This window comes from Aegilops tauschii, chromosome 4 (assembly GCF_002575655.3).
Source record: "Aegilops tauschii subsp. strangulata cultivar AL8/78 chromosome 4, Aet v6.0, whole genome shotgun sequence".
In the NCBI taxonomy this organism is placed as follows: Eukaryota; Viridiplantae; Streptophyta; class Magnoliopsida; order Poales; family Poaceae; genus Aegilops; species Aegilops tauschii.
In genome coordinates, this window is record NC_053038.3 from 325,832,285 (window position 1) to 325,856,696 (window position 24,412).

Consider the following 24,412-nt stretch of genomic DNA (forward strand, 5'->3'; position numbering starts at 1 on the left):
CAATAATGAAGGGACCTTCCTATTTGGGCTTGAGCTTGTTCTTTTTCTTCTCCGGTAGGCGTAGGACGAGTTCGCCAACGTTATAAGTTTTGGCCCGTACTTCTCTGCTTTGATACCTTCGAGCCTGTTGCTGATAGAATGCGGAACGGGCTTTTGCCACGTCACGCTCCTCCTCCAGGGCGTCCAAACTGTCCTGCCGATCGAACTCGGCTTCTTTCTCTTCATACATGCGCACTCGAGGTGAGTCATGAATAATGTCGCAGGGCAGTACCGCCTCTGCGCCGTACACCATAAAAAACGGTGTGTATCCGGTAGTGTGATTTGGCGTGGTCCGCAGCCCCCATAGTACGGAGTCAAGCGCCTCTACCCAGTGCGTGTTTGATTCCTTTAAGGACCACACTAATCTGGGTTTAATTTCGCTCATGATAAGACCATTTGCTCGCTCGACTTGACCGTTAGTTTGCGGGTGATAGACAGAAGCATAATCGAGCTTGATGCCCATGTTGCTGCACCAAAGTTTTACCTCGCCGGCTGTAAAGTTCGAGCCATTATCGGTGATGATGCTGTGGGGGACGCCATAATGGTGTACAACCCCAGATATGAAGTCTATCGCTGGTCCGGATTCGGCCGTTTTAACTGGTTTGGCTTCTATCCATTTGGTGAATTTATCCACCATGAACAATAAGTATTTTTTCTTATGGCTTCCCCCTTTGGGGGGTCCGACCATATCAAGCCCCCAGACCGCAAAGGGCCAAGTAATGGGGATTGTTTGGAGAGCGGTAGGCGGCATATGGCTTTGGTTTGCAAAAAGCTGGCAACCGACGCAACGTTGGACAAGGTCCTGTGCATCTGCTCGGGTCGTCGGCCAGTAGAAACCTGTACGGAAGGCCTTGCTTACAAGGGCCCGAGCTGCGGCGTGGTGACCGCCGAGTCCAGCATGAATTTCTGCCAAAAGTTGCCGTCCTTCCTCTTCGGAGATGTACCTTTGAAGGACTGAGGTAGCGCTTTTCTTATAAAGCTCTCCTTGTGGACCTTGTAGGCTTTAGACCGCCGCACAATGCAACGTGCCTCGTTTGGGTCCTCAGGTAGTTCCTGCCTAGTTAGGTAGGCCAGGAAGGGTTCTGTCCACGGGGCGATTACAGCCATAATCACGTGGGCGGAAGGTGTTATTTCGGTGGCAGAGCCTCCGATTATGTCAGAGTGTTCGGTATCTGGTGTTGTGGCCGGGTCCGGACTATTGTTACCTGTCTCTCGTTCCCATACCACGGATGGCTTAAACAGCCTTTCCAAGAAGATATTAGGTGGGACAGGGTCGCGCTTAGTGCCTATGCGGGCGAGGATATCCGCCGCCTGATTGTTTTCCCGGGCCACATGGTGGAATTCAAGCCCCTCGAACCGAGCTGAAATTTTGAGGACGGCATTGCAGTAGGCCGCCATTTTTGGGTCCTTGGCATCAAAGTCTCCATTTATTTGAGATATTGGGAGATTCGAATCCCCACGCACCTCTAGGCGTTGAAAGCCCATGGAGACTGCTATCCGGAGACCATGCAACAGGGCCTCATATTCTGCTGCATTGTTGGAGTCTGTGTATAATATTTGGAGTACGTATTGGACTGTATCTCCGGTGGGGGATGTCAGGACGACGCCTGCCCCCAGACCCGCCAACATCTTTGAACCGTCAAAGTGCATGATCCAATTGGAGTATGCGCCGTACTCTTTAGGGAGTTCAGCTTCCGTCCATTCGGCGATGAAATCGGCCAGTACTTGCGACTTAATGGCTCGCCGTGGTTTATATGTTATGTCGAACGGGAGGAGCTCAATAGCCCATTTAGCAATCCGGCCCGTGGCATCGCGGCTATTTATTACGTTGTTGAGTGGTACTTCCGAGGCCACCGTAATTGAACACTCTTGAAAGTAGTGTCGTAATTTCCGGGATGCCATGAATACCGCGTATGCTAGCTTTTGATAATGTGGGTACCGTGATTTGCATGGAGTGAGGACAGTGGATACATAGTATACCGGCTTTTGAAGTGGGAATTTATGTCCGTCCGTCTCTCGTTCGACAACGAGCACTGCGCTTACAACTTGGTGAGTTGCCGCTATATATAACATCATCGGTTCGCCGACATTTGGCGCGGCCAATATTGGGTGGTGGCCAGGATGGCTTTTATTTCTTCCAATCCGGCCGTGGCCGCATCCGTCCACTCGAAGTGTTCGGTGCACCGAAGAAGGCGATAAAGGGGTAGTGCCTTTTCTCCTAATCAGGAGATAAAGCGGCTTAAGGCCGCCACACATCCAGTTAATTTCTGGATTTGCTTGAGGTCTGTTGGGATAGCCAACTGTGACAGAGCTCGGATTTTAGCTGGATTTGCTTTAATTCCTCTACCGGAGACGATGAAGCCCAGGAGCTTTCCGGCAGGCACGCCGAAAACGCGTTCTTCCGGATTGAGCTTGATGTCGTATGTTCGGAGATCGCCGAACGTGAGCCTCAAGTCGTCTATTAAGGATTCGATGTGTCTGGTTTTAACGACCACATCGTCTACGTATGCCTCCACTGTTTTGCCGATCTGTGTTTCCAGGCATGTCTGAATCATGCGTTGATAGGTTGCACTGGCGTTCTTAAGCTCGAAAGGCATGGTGTTAAAACAGAAGGGGCCGTATGGGGTGATAAATGCCGTTGCGGCTTGATCGGACTCCGCCATCTTGATTTGATGATATCCGGAGTATGCGTCGAGGAAACACAATGAGTCGTGTCCTGCAGTAGCGTCGATAATTTGATCGATGCGGGGGAGGGGGAAGGGATCCTTGGGGCAAGCCTTGTTAAGGTCCTTGAAATCGACACATAGGCGCCAGGATTTATCCTTCTTTGGTACCATCACCAGGTTTGCTAGCTAGTCCGGATGTTTTATTTCTAATGAATCCGGCCTCCAGTAACTTGGCTAGCTCCTCTCCCATGGCTTGTCGCTTAGGTTTAGAGAAACGCCGAAGAGTCTGCTTGACCGGCTTGAACCCCTTTAGAATGTTAAGGCTATTCTCGGCCAGCCTGCGTGGGATTCCTGGCATGTCTGAAGGATGCCAGGCGAATATGTCCCAATTCTCGCGCAGGAACTCCCGTAGTGCGGCGTCTACTGTGGGGTTTAACTGTGCCCCGATGGATGCTGTTTTGTAGGGTCCGTTGGGTGGACTTGGAATTTGACTATCTCATCCGCTGGTTTAAAAGAGGTGGACTTGGATCTTTTGTCAAGTATCACGTCGTCTCTGTCCACTGTAGAGCGCAGCGTAGTTAATTCCTCGGCCGCGAGGACTTCGGATAACGCCTCGAGGGCCAGTGCAGCTATTTTATTTTCGGCACGGAGTGCTATGTCCGGATCACTAGTTAGAGTGATGATTCCATTGGGCCCAGGCATTTTGAGCTTCATGTACCCGTAATGGGGTATGGCTTGGAAGACCGTGAATGCCTCCCGCCCTAGAAGGGCGTGGTATCCGCTATTGAACGGGGCCACTAGGAATTTGATTTCTTCGGACCTATAATTCTCCGGTGTGCTAAATACCACATCTAGTGTGATTTTCCCAACACATCGTGCCTCCTGACTCGGGATGATTCCTCTGAAGGTCGTGCTGCTTTGCTCAATGCGGCTTCTGTCTATTTCCATTTTTCGAAGAGTCTCTTCATAGATGAGGTTTAATCCGCTGCCGCCGTCCATGAGCACTTTAGTAAGCCGGAAGCTGTCCATAATTGGACTAAGGACCAAGGCGGCTGGTGCTCTGGCTGTTCGGAATTTAGGTTCGTCACTGGCGTTGAAGGTGATGGCCGTATCGCTCCATGAATTTATTGCTGCCACGTGGCAGACTTCGGCAAGGCTGCGGAGTGCTCGCTTACGCCTATTATTTGAGGCGAAGGTCTCGAAGACTGTCAATACTGTATTGTTGTTCTCCACGGGATGGTGCTCTGCGGTATTGTTGATGAGGAGATCCTCACCGCTCTTGGCCACCTGCTGGAGTACCCAACATGCTCTAAGGCTGTGTGTAGGTATGGTATCTGCTGTACTATGAATTTTGCATGGCCCGTTGAGCCATCCCTCCAATGCGGTTCCACGCCCTGTAGTGGGCTTTTGCTTCTTTGTAATTGGGTCGGGCGACTTACGAGAGTGCACCCTTTTAGTTCGGACTGGGGGTTTTGTCAGAGCCGGAGGATCCCAAAATTTTGTTTGGGTTTTCCAGGAGCTTTCCATCGCACAGTACTTCCGTACTATGGCCGCCAAGTCAGCGAAGTGTGCTATGTCACGGCGACTTATGGCGCTGAGGATTCCCTTGTCCATGCAATTATTGCAAAAGAATGAGATTGCGTCTTCCTCGCGACAGTCCTTGACCTTGTTCATTAAAAGGAGTAATCTGGCCCAATAGTGGTGTACTGTCTCCTGGGGCTCTTGTCTAATGTGGGAAAGATCGCTTATATCTGGGTGGGTGGGTAGATTTAGGTCCGAACCCTGACTCGATCTGAGACCCAGGGGCAGAGGAGTTTCCGATCTTGGAAGTTCGGGCTCCGGGATGTTGCCCAATAGGTCTAGCCCGCTGCCTGATTCTAGGTTCAAGGTTTGGGCCATGTCCTCCCGTAGACGGGTATCCGGCTCGGAGAGATCGGGAATCCGGACATAGTTTGTCCTCATGATAGAGGCAGAATCGCCGCATTGCTCCTCCACCACCGCTATCTGATGGGTGACCGGCGGGGAGTTAATCTCCCTTTGGTCGGGTTTAAGCCCGATCTGATCATAGCCCGTAGCGAGTCCCAAGGTGGCGATGCAATCCAAGAGCTCCTTCAGGGAAGAGAGCTCCATTGGATCCAACTGCTCGGCGAATTCCGAGCCGACGTGGAGGCTGTTTTCGATGACCCGAGAAGTCATCGTCGGCGCAGCGGCCGAACAGGCGGTCATGACGAAACCGCCTAGTCGGAGAGTTTGGCCTACAGCCAGGGCTCCCCCAGAAGTGATGTTGTCCTTGATGTTGGGTATCGTAGCATAATTTAAAATTTTCCTACGCTCACCAAGATGCATCTATGAAGTCTACTAGCAACGAGGGGAAAGGAGTGCATCTACATACCCTTGTAGATCGCGAGCGGAAGCGTTCCAATGAACGTGGATGACGGAGTCGTACTCGTCGTGATCCAAATCACCGATGACCGAGTGCCAAACGTACGGCACCTCCACGTTCAACACACGTACGGTGCAGCGACGTCTCCTCCTTCTTGATCCAGCAAGGGGGGAGGAGAGGTTGATGGAGATCCAACAGCACGACGGCGTGGTGGTGGATGTAGCGGGTCTCCGGCAGGGCTTCACCGAGCTTCTGCGAGAGAGAGAGGTGTTGCAGGGGAGGAGGGAGGCGCCCAAGGCTGTTCTTTTCTGCCCTCCCTCCCCCCCTTTATATAGGCCCCTGGGGGGTGCGCCAGCCCTGGGAGATGGGATCTCCAAGGGGGGGGGGGGCGGCGGCCAAGGGGGAAAGGAGTTGCCTTGCCCCCCAAGGCAAGGGGGAAGCTCCCCCCCTAGGGTTTCCAACCCTAGGCGCATGGGGGGAGGCCCAAGGGGGGCTCCCAGCCCACTAGGGGCTGGTTCCCTTCCACTTTCAGCCCACGGGGCCCTCCGGGACAGGTGGCCCCACCCGGTGGACCCCCGGGACCCTTCCGGTGGTCCCGGTACAATACCGGTAACCCCCGAAACTTTCCCGGTGGCCGAAACTGGACTTCCTATATATAATTCTTCACCTCCGGACCATTCCAGAACCTCTCGTGATGTCCGAGATCTCATCCGGGACTCCGAACAACTTTCGGGTTTCCGCATACATATATCTCTACAACCCTAGCGTCACCGGACCTTAAGTGTGTAGACCCTACGGGTTCGGGAGACATGCAGACATGACCGAGACGCCTCTCCGGTCAATAACCAACAGCGGGATCTGGATACCCATGTTGGCTCCCACATGCTCCACGATGATCACATCGGATGAACCACGGTGTCGAGGATTCAATCAATCCGTATGCAATTCCCTTTGTCAAACGGTATGTTACTTGCCCGAGATTCGATCGTCGGTATCCCAATACCTTGTTCAATCTCGTTACCGGCAAGTCTCTTTACTCGTACCGCAATGCATGATCCCGTGACTAACGCCTTAGTCACATTGAGCTCATTATGATGACGCATTACCGAGTGGTCCCAGAGATACCTCTCCGTCACACGGAGTGACAAATCCCAGTCTCGATCCATGCCAACCCAACAGACACTTTTGGAGATACCCGTAATGCACCTTTATAGTCACCCAGTTACGTTGTGACGTTTGGCACACCCAAAGCACTCCTACGGTATCCGGGAGTTGCACGATCTCATGGTCTAAGGAAAAGATACTTGACATTGGAAAAGCTCTAGCAAATGAAACTACACGATCTTTTATGCTATGCTTAGGATTGGGTCTTGTCCATCACATCATTCTCCTAATGATGTGATCCCGTTATCAATGACATCCAATGTCCATAGTCAGGAAACCATGACTATCTGTTGATCAACGAGCTAGTCAACTAGAGGCTTACTAGGGACACTTTGTGGTCTATGTATTCACACATGTATTGCGATTTCCGGACAATACAATTATATCATGAATAATAGACAATTACCATGAACAAAGAAATATAATAATAACCATTTATTATTGCCTCTAGGGCATATTTCCAACACTTGACAACAAGACGAGCCATCAAGCCTTATGATGACGACATAGTGGAACTCTCAATGAAAGCACCAATGTCGGTGTCAAAACCGGCGGATCTCGGGTAGGGGGTCCCGAACTGTGCGTCTAAGGCGGATGGTAACAGGAGGCGGGGGACACGATGTTTACCTAGGTTCAGGCCCTCTCGATGGAGGTAATACCCTACTTCCTGCTTGATTGATCTTGATGATATGAGTATTACAAGAGTTGATCTACCACGAGATCGTAGAGGCTAAACCCTAGAAGCTAGCCTATGGTATGATTGTTGTTGTCCTACGGACTAAACCCTCCGGTTTATATAGACACTTGAGGGGGCTAGGGTTACACAGAGTCGGTTACAAGGGAGGAGATCTACATATCCGTATTGCCAAGCTTGCCTTCCACGCCAAGGAGAGTCCCATCCGGACACGGGTCGAAGTCTTCAATCTTGTATCTTCATAGTCCAACAGTCCGGCCAATGGATATAGTCCCGCTGTCCGAGGACCCCCTAATCCAAGACTCCCTCAGCGGGAGACAAAGTGGATAGGAATTCCACTTCCGAAGGGTGGCAATTCCTTGGTTGCTCTTTGGTGAGTTGGTCTTCTAAGAAGCAAAGTTGTGTGTCTCTCTCGTCCCCCGAAGCGGAGTACGTGGCGGCCGGTAGTTGTTGTGCACAACTTCTTTGGATGAGGCAAACTTTAAAGGATTACGGTGTCATTTGTGACAAAGTGCCTCTTTGGTGTGACAATGAAAGTGCCATCAAGATTTCTCTCAACCCGGTTCAACACTTCAAGACGAAGCATATTCAGATTCGGTATCACTTCATCCGGGATCACATTAGGTGAGGGGAGATCGAGCTCAACTATGTCAACACTCATGATAACCTTGCAGATATTTTCACGAAGCCTTTGGATGAAGCAAGATTTCGCGAGTTAAGGCATGAGCTAAATATCATTGATTCGAGCAATGTTGCTTGAACCCTTGCATACCCCACCATACTCAACTTGTTATCTTGTTTAGGTGTAGGCATGGACATAGGGGGAGTGTTGTTCTCTTAATGAACTCTCCCTCCCCCCATTATGCATAAATTGATCAACTCTTTCACATTAGCCATTGTTGATGGTACTTGTGCTTCAAAGACGAGTTTTGGTCATGGGCCCAAGGATAATTCTTCACGGTGCCATACCAATTGACTCAAACATAGGTGGCTCCGGCCACCGCCCTCTCTTTGGAGAGGTTGTGTTGCGTGATTAGTCCTTGTTGTCTCTTGTATCTCTTTATTCGTGCCGAGCTTGTGTGTGTTGTCTCGTGTGTCAGAGTTTTGGTGCGTCCGTTCGCTTGAAGGTTGCTTTGCAAAGGCCCTTTGGTCTTCTATGTTTTGAAACTTGCATTTTCTTGGGCACACGGTACTACCGCGGCTTGCCGCGGTACTACCGTTGGTGTTCGCCCTCATGCCAACTCCGAGTCGGCTAGCAAGAACAAGCTCCAGCAGTATTATGTTGAGAAGACTCTTCCCTATGGTAAGAAGGCGTTGGTGCTGAACCCTTTCCTTGACATTATGCACCGGATCTTCCGCAACTCTCTCTTTCCACGCATTGGGGACAAGGACAAGGTGCATGCCTATCTTGTGGACATGATGCTCATTTGTGAGGAGGCGCGTCTCACTCAGACTCAACCACTAGACGTCTCCCACATCATGTGGTGGGAGCTTCGGTTTGCGGTGTTCAACCGTAAGGTTCCCATCTATGGACCTTACCTGTTTCTCTTGATCTCGAGGACGTGGGAGAAGTTATACCCGGAGGATGAGTTTTTGGCCCCTGACTGGATCCGTCATGACCCCATCAGACTCCGCATCAAGCCCCAGTGGGCAAACACTACTACTCATGCTGAGGCTGAGGCTGCTAGAATGGAAGTTGATGAGGATGATATTGAGGAGGAGGAAGCGGATGAGGACAGTTCTGCTGGGTATGCTCCTCCCTCTACTGAGCCCTCATGGGCTAAGAAGCTGAAGGCCTTGTTCTGCATGCAAGCAAAGGGGCAGTACCGGACTCACGTTTCCTCCAAGGAGAGTCGCCGCCGCGATAAGAGGATCTTGAGGTCTTTTGGAAAGGACATTACCAGCGGCTCCGAGAAGCACATCACTCCAGAGGCTGAATGGATGGCAGAATAGGGCTACAAGTGGACTGATTCTGAGGAGGAGCCCATCCCCGCTGCTGAGACCGACGAGGAGGATGACGAGTGATCACTCTAGCTTGAGCCGCCACTTGTGTAGTAGGTGTCCTCTTTGCCTTCTTGGTGTCTCGATGCCAAAGGGGGAGGGAGTGTAGGATTTGCGAGTTTGCGAGTCGTGTGTCGTGTTTTGTCTTGTCGCTTTGCTTTCGTTCCGTTGAACTTCGTTTGCTTTGGTTTGGTTTGTGCTTGTGAGACCTTTCTTTCATATGGTGTAAGACATATGCACTCTAGCGTACCTTATTGAGCCTATGCTATCTTGTGATCTTTACTTTATGCTCTTAGTTATTATCTTGCTTAGTGTTATCCTTTTTAGTGCAAGATATGCTTTGTCTATAAAATATAGGGGGAGTGTTGATCCTAGTATGTGTGCCGTGCAGTCCAAAGCACTTATGTAGATAGCACACATCTAGGGGGAGCCCGTCTATATTTTAGAGATGTGGGGTGTGCTCATGTTCTATGTTATCTCCCTTTGTGCAAATCCCGTATTGTCATCAATCCACCAAAAAGGGGGAGATTGTAAGGGCATTTTTATCCCTTAGTTGTTTTGGTGATTGATGACAATGCTTTTGCGGACTAATCGTGTGCATTGAGTATTTCAGATATATCATGACTAGGCACAAGACGATTTGGTGCCCCTTGAAGACTATTGAAGACGGCGTTTCCCTACACTTCTCTTCAGCGGATTTGAGTCGTAGGAAAGCCGTACTATTAAAAGGGGGTCCGCTTTGGAAAGGTTTGGGTGGACTCATCACGTACACGTCTACTCCATTTGCACCACCTTTCCTTTGGCACTTTGGAGCATCCTCCGTCTTTTCTTGTCTATGCAAAATGTCGTGATTGTTGCTGAACTGGGGCATGCGGTAGTACTGCTCCTAGGAGCGGTAGTACCGCAGGCCCTTGCGGTAGTACCGGCCTCTGGCGCGGTAGTACCGCAAGTGCCCACGGTAGTACCGCTTCCTTGGAGCAGTAGTACTGTGGCCTCAGGCCAGGAGCTGCTGCTTTTGCGGTAGTAGGGGCGGATATAATTTTTTACATCCGTGCCCTACGCGGTAGTACCGCGCCAGGGGCGCGGTAGTACCGTGCGCTCTGGCCAGGCTCAGCAGCATGCACGGCAGTAGGGGCGGATGTAATTTTTTACATTCGCGCCCCGCACGGTAGTACCGCTCCTGGCTTACGGTACTACCATGTCGGATTTTTGCATAGATCCCAACTCAGCGGAAGTTGCCACGGATGTATTTTTATACGTCTGTGCCTTCCCAAATCTAGTCTATCCCTGCCTTGCAGTAGTACCGCAAGGGGGAGCGGTGATGTCTACTACACAACCTTCTTCTTGTAGACGTTGTTGGGCCTCCAAGTGCAGAGATTTGTAGGACAGTAGCAAATTTCCCTCAAGTGGATGACCTAAGGTTTATCAATCCACGGGAGGCGTAGGATGAAGATGGTCTCTCTCAAATAACCCTGCAACCAAATAACAAAGAGTCTCTTGTGTCCCCAACACACCCAATACAATGGTAAATTGTATAGGTGCACTAGTTCGGCGAAGAGATGGTGATACAAGTGCAATATGGGTGGTTGATATAGGTTTTTGTAATCTGAAAATATAAAAACAGCAAGGTAGCAAGTGATAAAAGTGAGCGTAAACGGTATTGCAATGCTAGGAAACAAGGCCTAGGGTTCATACTTTCACTAGTGCAAGTTCTCTCAACAATAATAACATAACTGGATCATATAACTATCCCTCAACATGCAACAAAGAGTCACTCCAAAGTCACTAAGAGCGGACAACAAACGAAGAGATTATTTTAGGGTACGAAACCACCTCAAAGATTTATCCTTTCTGATTGATCTATTCAAGAGTCCGTAGTAAAATAACACGAAGCTATTCTTTCCGTTCAATCTATTCTAGAGTTCGTACTAGAATAACAACTTAAGACACAAATCAACCAAAACCCTAATGTCACCTAGATACTCTAATGTCACCACAAGTATCCGTGGTATGATTATACGATATGCATCACACAATCTCAGATTCATCTATTCAAACCAACACAAAGTACTTCAAAGAGTGCCCCAAAATTTCTACCGGAGAGTCAAGACGAAAACGTGTGCCAACGCCTATGCATAAGTTCACGAGGTCATGAAACTCGCAAGTTGATCACCAAAACGTACATCAAGTGGACCACGTGATATCCCATTGTCACCACAGATAAGCACATGCAAGACATACATAAAGTTTCTCAAATCCTTAAAGACTCAATCCGATAAGATAACTTCAAAGGGAAAACTCAATCCATTACACGAGAGTAGAGGGGGAGAAACATCATAAGATCCAACTATAATAGCAAAGCTCGATACATCAAGATCGTGCCAAATCAAGAACATGAGAGAGAGAGAGAGATCAAACACATAACTACTGGTACATACCCTCAGCCCCGAGGGTGAACTACTCCCTCCTCGTCATGGAGAGCGCTAGGATGATGAAGATAGCCACCGGTGATGGATCCCCCCTCCGGCAGGGTGCCGGAACAGGGTCCCGATTGGTTTTTGGTGGCTACAGAGGCTTGCGGCGGCGGAACTCCCGATCTAGGTTATGTTCTGGAAGTTTGGGTATATATAGGAGGTTTTGGCATCGGGAACAAGTCAGGGGGTCTCCGAGGCGGCTACGAGGTAGGAGGCGCGCCCATGGGGGTAGGGCGCGCCCCCCACCCTCGTGGTGGCCTCGGGACTCTTCTGGCCCATCTCCGGTACTCCGTGGGCTTCTTGTAGTCCAAAAACAATCTCCGTTGAATTTCAGGTCAATTGGACTCTTTTTGGTTTTCCTTTTCTGCGATACTCAAAAACAAGGGAAAAACAGAAACTGGCACTGGGCTCTAGGTTAATAGGTTAGTCCCAAAAATCATATAAAATAGCATATAAAACATCCTAGATGGATAATATAATAGCATGGAACAATAAAAAATTATAGATACGTTGGAGACATATCAAGCATCCCCAAGCTTAATTCCTGCTCGTCCTCGAGTAGGTAAATGATAAAAACAGAATTTTTGATGTGGAATGCTACCTAACATATTTATCAGTGTAATCTTATTTATTGTGGCAAGAATATTCAGATCCATAAGATTCAAGACAAAAGTTTAATATTGACATAAAAGTAATAATACTTCAAGCATACTAACAAAGCAATTATGTCTTATCAAAATAACGTGGCCAAAGAAAGCTCATCCCTACAAAATCATATAGTTTGGCCATGCTCCATCTTCTTCACACAAAATGCTCTCATCATGCACAACCCCGATGACAAGCCAAGCAGTTGTTTCATACTTTAGTATTCTCAAACTTTTTCAACTTTCACGCAATACATGAGCGTGAGCCATGGACATAGCACTATGGGTGGAATAGAATATGATGATGGAGGTTGGGTGGAGAATACAAAAAAGGAGAAGGTCTCACATCGACGCGGCTAATCAACGGGCTATGGAGATGCCCATCAATTGATGTCAATGCGAGGAGTAGGGATTGCCATGCAACGGATGCACTAGAGCTATAAATGTATGAAATCTCAACAAAAGAAACTAAGTGGGTGTGCATCCAACTTGCTTGCTCACGAAGACCTAGGGCATTTGAGGAAGCCCATTGTTGGAATATACAAGCCAAGTAATATAATGAAAAATTCCCACTAGTATATGAAAGTGACAAAATAAGAGACTCTCTATCATGAAGATCATGGTGCTACTTTGAAGCACAAGTGTGGAAAAAGGATAGTAGCATTGTTCCTTTTATTCTTTTTTTCTTCTTCTTTTTTTATTTTTTTATTTTTTTATTTGGCCTTTATTTATATATATATTTGGCCTTTTTTTGGGACAATGCTCTATTAATGATGATCATCACACTTCTATTTATTTACAACTCAAAGATTACAACTCGATACTAGAACAAAGTATGACTCCATATGAATGCCTCCGGCGGTGTACCTGGATGGGCAATGAATCAAGAGTGACATGTATGAAAATATGCATGGTGGCTTTGCCAAAAATACGATGTCAACTACATGATCATGCAAGGCAATATGACAATGATGAAGCGTGTCATAATAAACGGAATGGTGGAAAGTTGCATGGCAATATATCTCGGAATGGCTATGGAAATGCCATAATAGGTAGGTATGGTGGCTGTTTTGAGGAAGATATAAGGAGGTTTATGTGTGATAGAGCGTATCGTATCACGGGGTTTGGATGCACCGACAAAGTTTGCACCAACTCTCAAGGTGAGAAAGGGCAATGCACGGTACCGAAGAGGCTAGCAATGATGGAAAGGTGAGAGTGCGTATAATCCATGGACTCAACATTAGTCATAAAAAACTCACATACTTATTGCAAAAAATCTACAAGTCATCAAAAACCAAGCATTATGCGCATGCTCCTAGGGGGATAGATTGGTAGGAAAAGACCATCGCTCGTCCCCGACCACCACTCATAAGGAGGACAATCAAAGAAACACCTCATGCTTCAAATTTGTCACACAACAGTTACCATACGTGCATGCTACGGGACTTGCAAACCTCAACACAAGTATTTCTCAATTTCACAATTACTCAACTAGCATGACTCTAATATCACCATCTTCATATCTCGAAACAATCGTCAAGTATCAAACTTCTCATAGTATTCAATGCACTTTATATGAAAGTTTTTATTATATCCCTCTTGGATGCCCATCATATTAGGACTAAATTCATAAGCAAAGCAAATTACCATGCTGTTCTAAAGACTCTCAAAATAATATAAGTGAAGAACGAGAGTTCATCTATTTCTTCAAAATAAAACTACCGTCGTGCTTTAAAAGGATATAAGTGAAGCACTAGAGCAAATGACAAACTACTCCGAAAGATATAAGTGAAGATCAATGAGTAGTTGAATAATTATGCAACTATGTGAAGACTCTCTAAAATTTAAGAATTTCAGATCTTGGTATTTTTTAAACAGCAAGCAAAACAAAAGAAAATAAAATGACGCTCCAAGCAAAACACATATTATGTGGTGAATAAAAATATAGCTCCAAGTAAAGTTACCGATGAACGAAGATGAAAGAGGGGATGCCATCCGGGGCATCCCCAAGCATAGGCTCTTGGTTGTCCTTGAATATTACCTTGGGGTGCCTTGGGAATCCCCAAGCTTAGGCTCTTGCCTCTCCTTATTCCATAGTCCATCGAATCTTTACCCAAAAGATGAAAACTTCACAACACAAAACTCAACAGAAAACTCGTAAGCTCCGTTAGTATAAGAAAATAAATCACCACTTAGGTACTGTTGTGAACTCATTATAAATTCATATTGGTGTAATATCTACTGTATTCCAACTTCTCTATGGTTCATACCCTCCGATACTACTCATAGATTCATCAAAATAAGCAAACAACACAGTGAAAACAGAATCTGTCAAAAACAGAACAGTCTGTAGTAATTTGTATCAAACTTATACTTCTGGGACTCCAAAAATTCTGAAATAATTGGTGGACCTGAGGAATTTGTCTATTAATCATCTGCAAAAATAATCAACCTAAAAGCACTCTCCAGTAAAAAATGGCAGCTAATCTCGTGAGCGCTAAAGTTTCTGTTTTTTTACAACAAGATCATAAAGACTTCACCCAAGTCTTCCCAAAGGTTCTACTTGGCACAAACACTAATTAAAACATAAAACCACGTATAACCAGAGGCTAGATGAATTATTTATTACTAAACAGGAACAAAAAGCAAGGAACAAAAATAAAATTGGGTTGCCTCCCAACAAGCGCTAATGTTTAACGCCCCTAGCTAGGCATGATGCTTTCAATGATGCTCTCATAAAAGATAAGAATTGAAACGTAAAGAGAGCATAATGAAGAATATGACTAGCACATTTAAGTCTAACCCACTTCCTATGCATAGTGATTCTGTGAGCAAACAATTTATGGGAACAATAATCAACTAGCATAGGAAGGCAAAACAAGCATAACTTTAAAACTTTAAGCACATAGAGAGGAAACTTGATATTATTGCAATTCCTACGAGCATATATTCCCCCCTCATAATAATTTTCAGTAGCATCATGAATGAATTCAACAATATAACCATCACATAAAGCATTCTTTTCATGATCTACAAGCATAGAATTTTAATTACTCTCCACATAAGCAAATTTCTTCTCATGAATAATAGTGGGAGTGTCATAAGAAACTCGAATACTATAAATTGTTTCCACATTGAAAGAATAAAGTTCAGAAAAAGGGTAATCATAATCATGACAAGTTTTATAAATATAACCATCACTAGTTTTTATAGCATACGTATCATCACAATAATTATCATAAGTAGCAACTTTGTTCTCATCATAATAGATTGAAACCTCTTCCAAGATAGTGGAATCATCACTAAATAAAGTCATGACCTCTCCAAATCCAGTTTCATAATTGTCACAATAATATTCAACATCCTCCAAAATAGTGAGATCATTACTTCCTAAAGTTGTCACTCTTCCAAACCCACTTTCATCAATATAATCATCATAGATAGGAGGCATGCTTTCATCATAATAAATATTCTCATCAAAACTTGGGGGACTAAACATATCATCTTCATCAAACATAGCATCCCCAAGCTTGTGGCTTTGCATATCATTAGCATCATGGGTTTTCAAAGAATTCATACTAACAACATTGCAATCATGCTCATCATTCACACATTTTATGCCAAGCATTCTATGTAATTCTTCTTCTAGTACTTGAGCACAATTTTCCTTTCCATCATTTTCACGAAAGACATTACAAAGATGAAGCATATGAGGCACCCTTAATTCCATTTTTGTAGTTTTCTTTTATAGAATAAACTAGTGATAAAACAAGAAATAAAAAGATTCGATTGCAAGATCTAAAGATATACCTTCAAGCACTCACCTCCCCGGCAACGGCGCCAGAAACTGCTTGATGTCTACTACACAACCTTCTTATTGTAGACGTTGTCGGGCCTCCAAGTGCAGAGGTTTGTAGGACAGTAGCAAATTTCCCTCAAGTGGATGACCTAAGGTTTATCAATCCGTGAGAGGCGTAGGATGAAGATGGTCTCTCTCAAACAACCCTGCAACCAAATAACAAAGAGTCTCTTGTGTCCCTAACACACCCAATACAATGGTAAATTGTATAGGTGCACTAGTTCGGCCAAGAGATGGTGATACAAGTGCAATATGAGTGGTAGATATAGGTTTTTGTAATCTGAAAATATAAAAACAGCAAGGTAGCAAGTGATGAAAGTGAGCGTAAACGGTATTGGAATGCTAGGAAACAAGGCCTAGGGTTCATACTTTCGCTAATGCAAGTTCTCTCAACAATAATAACATAACTGGATCATATAACTATCCCTCAACATGCAACAAAGAGTCACTCCAAAGTCACTAATAGGGGAGAACAAACGAAGAGATTATTGTAGGGTATGAAACCACCTCAAAGTTATCCTTTCTGATCGATCTATTCAAGAGTCCGTAGTAAAATAACAGGAAGCTATTCTTTCCGTTCAATTTATCCTAGAGTTCGTACTAGAATAGCACCTTAAGACACAAATCAACCAAAACCCTAATGTCACCTAGATACTCCAATGTCACCACAAGTATCTATGGTATGATTATACGATATGCATCACACAATCTCAGATTCATCTATTCAAATCAACACAAAGTACTTCAAAGAGTGCCCCAAAATTTCTACCTGAGAGTCAAGACGAAAACGTGTGCCAACCCCTATGCATAAGTTCACGAGGTCACGGAACTCGCAAGTTGATCACCAAAACATACATCAAGTGGATCACGTGATATCCCATTGTCACCACAGATAAGCACATGCAAGACATACATAAAGTGTTCTCAAATCCTTAAAGACTCAATCCGATAAGATAACTTCAAAGGGAAAACTCAATCCATTACAAGAGAGTAGAGGGGGAGAAACATCATAAGATCCAACTATAATAGCAAAGCTCATGATACATCAAGATCGTGCCAAATCAAGAACATGAGAGAGAGAGATCAAACACATAGCTACTGGTACATACCCTTAGCCCCGAGGGTGAACTACTCCCTCCTCGTCATGGAGAGCGCCGGGATAATGAAGATAGCCACCGGTGATGGATCCCCCCCTCCGACAGGGTGCCAAAACAGGGCCCCGATTGGTTTTTGCTGGCTACAGAGGCTTGCGGCGGCGGAACTCCCGATCTAGGTTATGTTCTGGAAGTTTGGGTATATATAGGAGGTTTTGGTGTTGGGAACAAGTAAGGGGTCTCCGAGGCGGCCACGAGGTAGGGGACGCGCCCAGGGGGGTAGGGCACGCCCCCACCCTCGTGGTGGCCTCGGGACTCTTCTGGCCCATCTCCAGTACTCCGTGGGCTTCTTATGGTCCAAAAACAATCTCCGTTGAATTTCAGGTCAATTGGACTCCGTTTGGTTTTTCCTTTTCTGCGATACTCAAAAACAAGGGAAAAACAGAAACTGGCACTGGGCTCTAGGTTAATAGGTTAGTCCCAAAAATCATATAAAATAGCATATAAATGCATATAAAACATCCTAGATGGATAATATAATAGCATGGAACAATCAAAAATTATAGATACGTTGGAGACGTATCAAGCGGTAGTACCGCGCCAGAGGTTCTACCGCCCTCTGCCTCATCGCTTCAGGGCTAGTTTAGATACTGTTGCATGGGCGGTACTACCGCAGTGCCTTGCGGTAGTACCGTGTGCCCTTGCGGTAGTACCACGTCCCCGGCGCGGTAGTACCATGCTGCGCATGCTGAGTTGGTGGATAACGGTTGGATTTGTTCTTCCACTATATAAGGGGTGTCTTGTTCTCCGAGTTGACCACCTCTTCCATCCCTAAGCTCCATTGTTGCTCCAAGCTCCATTTTCGCCTGATCTCTCTCTCCCTAGCCAATCAAACTTGTTGATTTTGTAGGGATTGGTTGAGAAGGCCCCGATCTACACTTCCACCAAGAGAAATTTGATGCCCCCACTAATCCCTTGTAGATCTTGTTACTCTTGGGTGTTTGAGCACCCTAGACTGTTGAGGTCATGGCGGAGCCATATTCCATTGTGGTGAAGCTTCGTGGTGTCATTGGGAGCCTCCAATTAAGTTGTGGAGATTGCCCCAACCTTGTTTGTAAAGGTCCGGTCGCCGCCTCCAAGGGCACCAATAGTGGAATCACGGCATCTCGCATTGTGTGAGGGCGTGAGGAGAATACGGTGGCCCTAGTGGCTTCTTGGGGAGCATTGTGCCTCCACACCGCTCAAACGTAGACGTACTTCCCCTCAAAAGGAAGGAACTTCGGTAACACATCCTCGTCTTCACCGGCTCCACTCTTGGTTATCTCGTGCCTTTACTTGTGCAAGCTTATTTGTGTTATATCCCTTGCTAGCTTGTGTGCTTGTTGTTGTTGCATCATATAGGTTGCTCACCTAGTTGCATATCTAGACAACCTACTTTGATGCAAAGTTTAAATTGGTAAAGAAAAGCTAAAAATTGTTAGTTGCCTATTCACCCCCCTCTAGTCAACTATATCGATCCTTTCAGACTTGATACTAGATGCTATGGTTGGGTTTCACAACCTTAATGATCTTTAGTAGTTGCGGATGCTTGCTAGAGTTCCAATCATAAGTGCATATGATCCGAGTAGAGAAAGTATGTTAGCTCATGCCTCTCCGTCATGTGAAATTGCAAGAATGATTACTGGTACTTTGTTACCAATTTCCTAGGGACAAATGACTTTCCTGTTGACAAAAGCTATCCACTTTTATTGCCTTGAAATTTATTCGTAGTTTTATTCTTGCAAAGTACTCATAGTTTTATTCTTGCAAATTAGTTTCATACTTGTTGTAGGTAAAGCAAACGTCAAGTGTGCGTAGAGTTGTATCAGTGGTCGATATAACTTGAGGGAATATTTGTTCTACCTTTATCTCCTCGTTGGGTTCGACACTCTTATTTATCAAAGAAGGCTACAAACGATCCCCTATACTTGTGGGTTATCAGACACTTATGTCAAAAGGCTTCAGCCTGATAAACTCGAACCCAAATCGGAGAAGTGCGTCTTCATAGGATACCCTAAGGAAACAATTGGGTACACCTTCTACCACAGATCTGAAGGCAAGATCTTTGTTGCCAAGAATGGAACCTTTCTAGAGAAGGAGTTTCTCTCGAAAGACGTGAGTGGGAGGAAAGTAGAACTTGATGAGGTAATTGTACCTTCTCTTGAATTGGAAAGTAGCACATCACAGAACTGCGTTCCCGTGATGCCTACACCAACTAGAGAGGAAGCAAATGATAATGATCATGAAACTTCATATCAAGTTGCTACTGAACCTCATAGGTCAACCAGAGCATGATCCACACCAGAGTGGTACGGTAATCCTGTTCTGGAAGTCATGTTATTAGACCAAGGCAAACCTACGAACTATGAAGAAGCTATGATGAGCCCAGATTGCGACAGATGGCTTGAGGCCATGAAATCTGAGATCCGATCCATGTATGAGAACAAAGTGTGGACTGTTGGTGGACTTGCCCGATGATCGCCAAGCCATTGAAAATAAATGGATCTTCAAGAAGAAGGCAGACGCTGATGGTAATGTCACCATCTACAAAGCTCGACTTGTCACAAAAGGTTTTCGAAAAGTTCAAGGGGTTGACTACGATGAGACCTTCTCACCCGTAGCGATGCTTAAGTCATTCTGAATCATGTTAGCAATTGCCGCATTTTATAACTATGAAATCTGGCAAATGGACGTCAAAACTGCATTCCTTAATGGATTTCTTAAAGAAGAGTTGTATATGGTGCAACCAGAAGGTTTTGTCGATCCTAAAAGTGCTAACAAAGTGTGCAAGCTCCAGCAATCCATCTATGGACTGGTGCAAGCATCTCGGAGTTGGAATATACGCTTTGATGAGGTGATCAAAGCATATGGTTTTATACAGACTTATGGTGAAGTGTGTATTTATAAGAAAGTGAGTGGGAGCTCTGTAACATTTATGATATTATATGTGGATGACATATTACTGATTGGAAATGATATAGAATTTCTGGATAGCATAAAAGGATACTTGAATGATAATTTTTCAATGAAAGACCTCGGTGAAGCTGCTTACATATTAGGCATCAATATCTATAGAGATAGATCAAGACGCTTGATAAGATTTTCAATGAGTACATACCTTGACATGGTTTTGAAGGAGTTCAAAATGGATCAGTCAAAGAAGGAGTTCTAGCCTATATTGTAAGTTGTGAAGTTGAGTAAGACTCAAAACCCGACCACGGCAGAAGAAAGAGAGGGAATGAAAGTCATTCCCTATGCCTCAGCCATCTATAAAGTATGCCATGTTGTGTATCAGACCTATTTGTGTACCTTTCCAATGAGTTTGGCAAGGGGGTACAATGGTGATCCAGGAGTAGATCCTTGTACAACGGTCAAAATTATTCTTAGTTACCTAAGAGGACTAAGGAAATATTTCTCGGTTATGGAGGTGATAAAGAGTTCGTCGTAAAGATTTACGTCGATGCAAGCTTTGACATCGATTCAGATGACTCTGAGTCTCAATTTGGATACGTATTGAAAGTGGGAGCAATTAGCTAGAGTAGCTCCATGCAGAGCATTGTAGACATAGAAATTTGCAAAATACATATGGATTTGAATGTGACAGACCCGTTGACTAAACTTCTCTCACAAGCAAAACATGATCACACCTTAGTACTCTTTGGGTGTTAATCACATGGCGATGTGAACTAGATTATTGATTCTAGTAAACTCTTTGGGTGTTGGTCACATGGCGATGTGAACTATGGGTGTTAATCACATGGCGATGTGAACTAGATTATTGACTCTAGTGAAAGAGGGAGACTGATGGAAATATGCCCAAGAAGCAATAATAAAATCGTTATTATTATATTTCCTAAATCATGATAAAGGTTTATTATTCATGCTAGAATTCTATTGACCAAAAACTTAAATACATGTGTGTATACATAAACAAATACCGTGTCCCTAGTAAGCCTCTACTAGACTAGCTCGTTGATCAAAGATGGTTAAGGTCCTAACCATAGACATGAGTTGTCATTTGCTAACGGGATCACATCATTAGGAGAATGATGTGATGGACAAGACCCATCCGTTAGCTTAGCATTTTATCATTTAGTTTATTGCTATTGCTTTCTTAATGTCAAATACATATTCCTTCAACTATGAGATTATGCAACTCCCGGATACCGGAGGAATACCTTGTGTGCTATCAAACATCACAACGTAACTGGGTGATCATAAAGATGCTCTACAGGTATCTCCGAAGGTGTTTGTTGAGTTGGCATGGATCAAGATTAGGATTTGCCACTCCGAGTATCGGAGAGGTATCTATGGGCCCTCTCGGTAATACACATCATAATCTTGCAAGAAAATGACTAAGGAGTTAGTCACGAGGTGATGTATTACGGAACGAGTAAAGAGACTTGCTGGTAACGAGATTGAACTAGGTATGAAGATACAGATGATCGAATCTCGGGCAAGTAACATACCGATTGACAAAGGGAATTGCGTATGTTGTCATAACGGTTCGACCGATAAAGATCTTCATATAATATGTAGGAGCCAATATGGGCACCTAGGTTCCGCTATTGGTTATTGACCGGAGAGGTGTCTCGGTCATGTCTACATAGTTCTCGAACCCGTAGGGTCCGCAAGTTTAACGTTCGTTAACGATATAATGTTATATGATTTATATGATTTGGTGACCGAATGTTGTTCGGAGTCCCGGATGAGATCATAGACATGATGAGGAGTCTCGAAATGGTCGAGAGGTAAAGATTGATATATAGGACGATGGTATTCGGACACCGGAAGTGTTTCGGAAGGTACTGGGTACTTATCGGGTCACTAGAAGGAGTTTCAGGCACCCCCGGCAAAGATATGCGCCTTATGGGCCAAGTGAAGGAACACATCGGCCCACAAGGGGCTGGTGCACCCTCTATAGGGCCGGCCTATGGGGAGGGAAAGGACAGGGGAGGAGGAAAGGCAAGTGTGGAGTTGGACTCCCTCTTCCTTCCCTCCCCCCTCTTTCCTCCCCCTTATTCATACAAGGAAAGGGGGCGCAGGGCAAAGGCAGGGGCCCTAGGGGCCGGCGGCCAGCCCTAGGGCGCGCCTGGCTGCCTCCCTCTCCCCTCCCACCTATATATACATGGGGAGGGGGCGCCACACAAGGACACAACATTGTCTTAGCCGTGTGCGGCGCCCCCGTTAACCGTTTACTCCCTCGGTCATATTTTCATAGTGCTTAGGCGAAGCCCTGCGGAGATCATATCACCATCACCGTCACCATGCCGTCGTGCTGCCGGAACTCATCTACTACCTCGCCGTCTTGCTGGATCAAGAAGGCGGAGGACGTCACCGAGCTGAACATGTGCAGAACGCAGAGGTGTCGTGCGTTCGGTACTAGATCAGTTGGAGCACGAAGAAAGTTCGACTACATCAACCGCGTTGTGAAACGCTTCCGCTTACGGTCTGCGAGGGTACATAGACACACTCTCCCCCTCTCGTTGTTATGCATCTCCATGGATAGATCATTGCGTGTGCGTAGAAATTTTTTTGTTTTCCGTGCAACGACTCCCAACACGAGAAGCCACCGTCGCGGGGGAAGACCAACTCCAAGAAGGAGGACAAGCGGGATGCGGCGTCGAATGCCTTGATCGCAACCGCGGAGGACATGATGACCAAGAAGGATTCAAGGGAGGAGAAGCGCCGGCAAGACAAGGAAGAACAAATGAACGCCTTCATGGAGATCCAAAGGAGGAGGCTTGAAATGGAGGCGGAGAAGCAAATGAGGGTGCTTGAGATGGAGGCGGAGAAGCAAGCCAAGATGCTAGAGATCGAGGCCGCCAATGCCAAGACCAAGGCGAAAGAAGAGTCTCTTGCTAGCATGATGACGGGGGTGGAGATCATGAAGGTGGGTCTCAACACCGTGTCCCCAAGGAAGAGGCCGTGGTTCGAGAAGATGCAGGCTGACATGCTCAAGTCCGACGACGAGTGACCTATGGCGACGAGTGCCATCCTTTTTTGTATGTCGGTGTCGGTGGAAACGACACCTATGGGATCACTGGGATCCCTTCTACGGTTGGCGGGCGTGGGGTTGTGCAAAGAGCAGGTCTAGGAGCCAGCACAAAGATCGTTTACCCAGGTTCGGGCCACGAGGATGCGTAAAACCCTAGTCCTGCTTTGGTGTAAGTATTTGAGTGTTCTTGAGTTCTTGAGCTAGCTACGGTACGTGTGTAGCCCAAAAGATCCGAATCCTTCTCCTGGACGCCTCGGGCCTCCTTTTATAGACAGAAGGGGTCGCCACAGTGGCACACAGGAGGTGGAAAGGTGTACAGTGTGCAAGCTTATCGCCTGTCATTACGGAACAAGACGCATTAAATGCGCTCCCTTAGGTGTCCCGTTGCTTTACTGGGGATGGCAACGAGGCCCGTCCCGTCCGTCGCCGCCCCGCCTTGCTCCGAAACACGTCCAAGCCAACGATGCATCAGCACCATGGAAGCTGGCAGGCTGCTGAGATGGCATGGTGGTAGGGTCTTCACGAAGATCTGCATGCCACCACGCAGGTGCTTGCTGAGCTGGTCTGGAAGCCGCACATTGCCACGCAGGTGCCTGCCCAGCTGGTTGGGCTGGCAGCTGTATGGGAACGGCGGTGGAGCCTTGGCAGACGCGGGGCTAGTTGTGGCCTCACAGGTGCCCCCGGCAAGGGTCTTGCCGCGGCATCGCAGTCGTCCTCGGCAAGGATCTTGCCAGAGGTCTCGTGGATTTCCTCAGCAAGGATCTTGCCGAGGATCGTCATCTTCTGGACCTCATCTGATCTTGAGTGCTTATGATCTTCACAAAGATCTGCATGCCACCATGGAGGTGCCTCCCGAGCCTTGGTTCCAATGTGGTTGTTGGTGGTGTTGGAACCCTTGGGCTCAAGGGTGGCGCGCTCTACTGGCGTCGGGCAAGTTGCCCCGGCAAGGCTCTTGCCGGGGCTGCGGAGGCCGCCCCGGCAAGGGTCTTGCCGGGGGAGTCCACCTCGCCCTCTTGCTCTTTGGTCTTGGTGTTGCTTTGCTCGTCTCGTGCTTTTGGCCGGAATTCTTTCTGGTGTTCTTGCGCTTCTGCTCCCTCCCCTTGCCCTGCTAAGTGTGGCCGCAGGTGTGGCTCTGACTGCCCGTGCACAAGTAGAGGGGTAAAAAAGGAGAGCCCCTACTTTTGTACACCGACAGGAGCCCCCGGGCCTGGGCCACACATAAGCGCAACGCGTGTTGGGCCAGGCGCAGAACGGTGCGCGGGCAGGCGGGGCGGATTTTTACCGCAGTAAGTCCTTCGCTCGTTGCACTTCCCCATGACCCGCGTTGAATGCGCGACGTGGAGGGTCATGCATGACG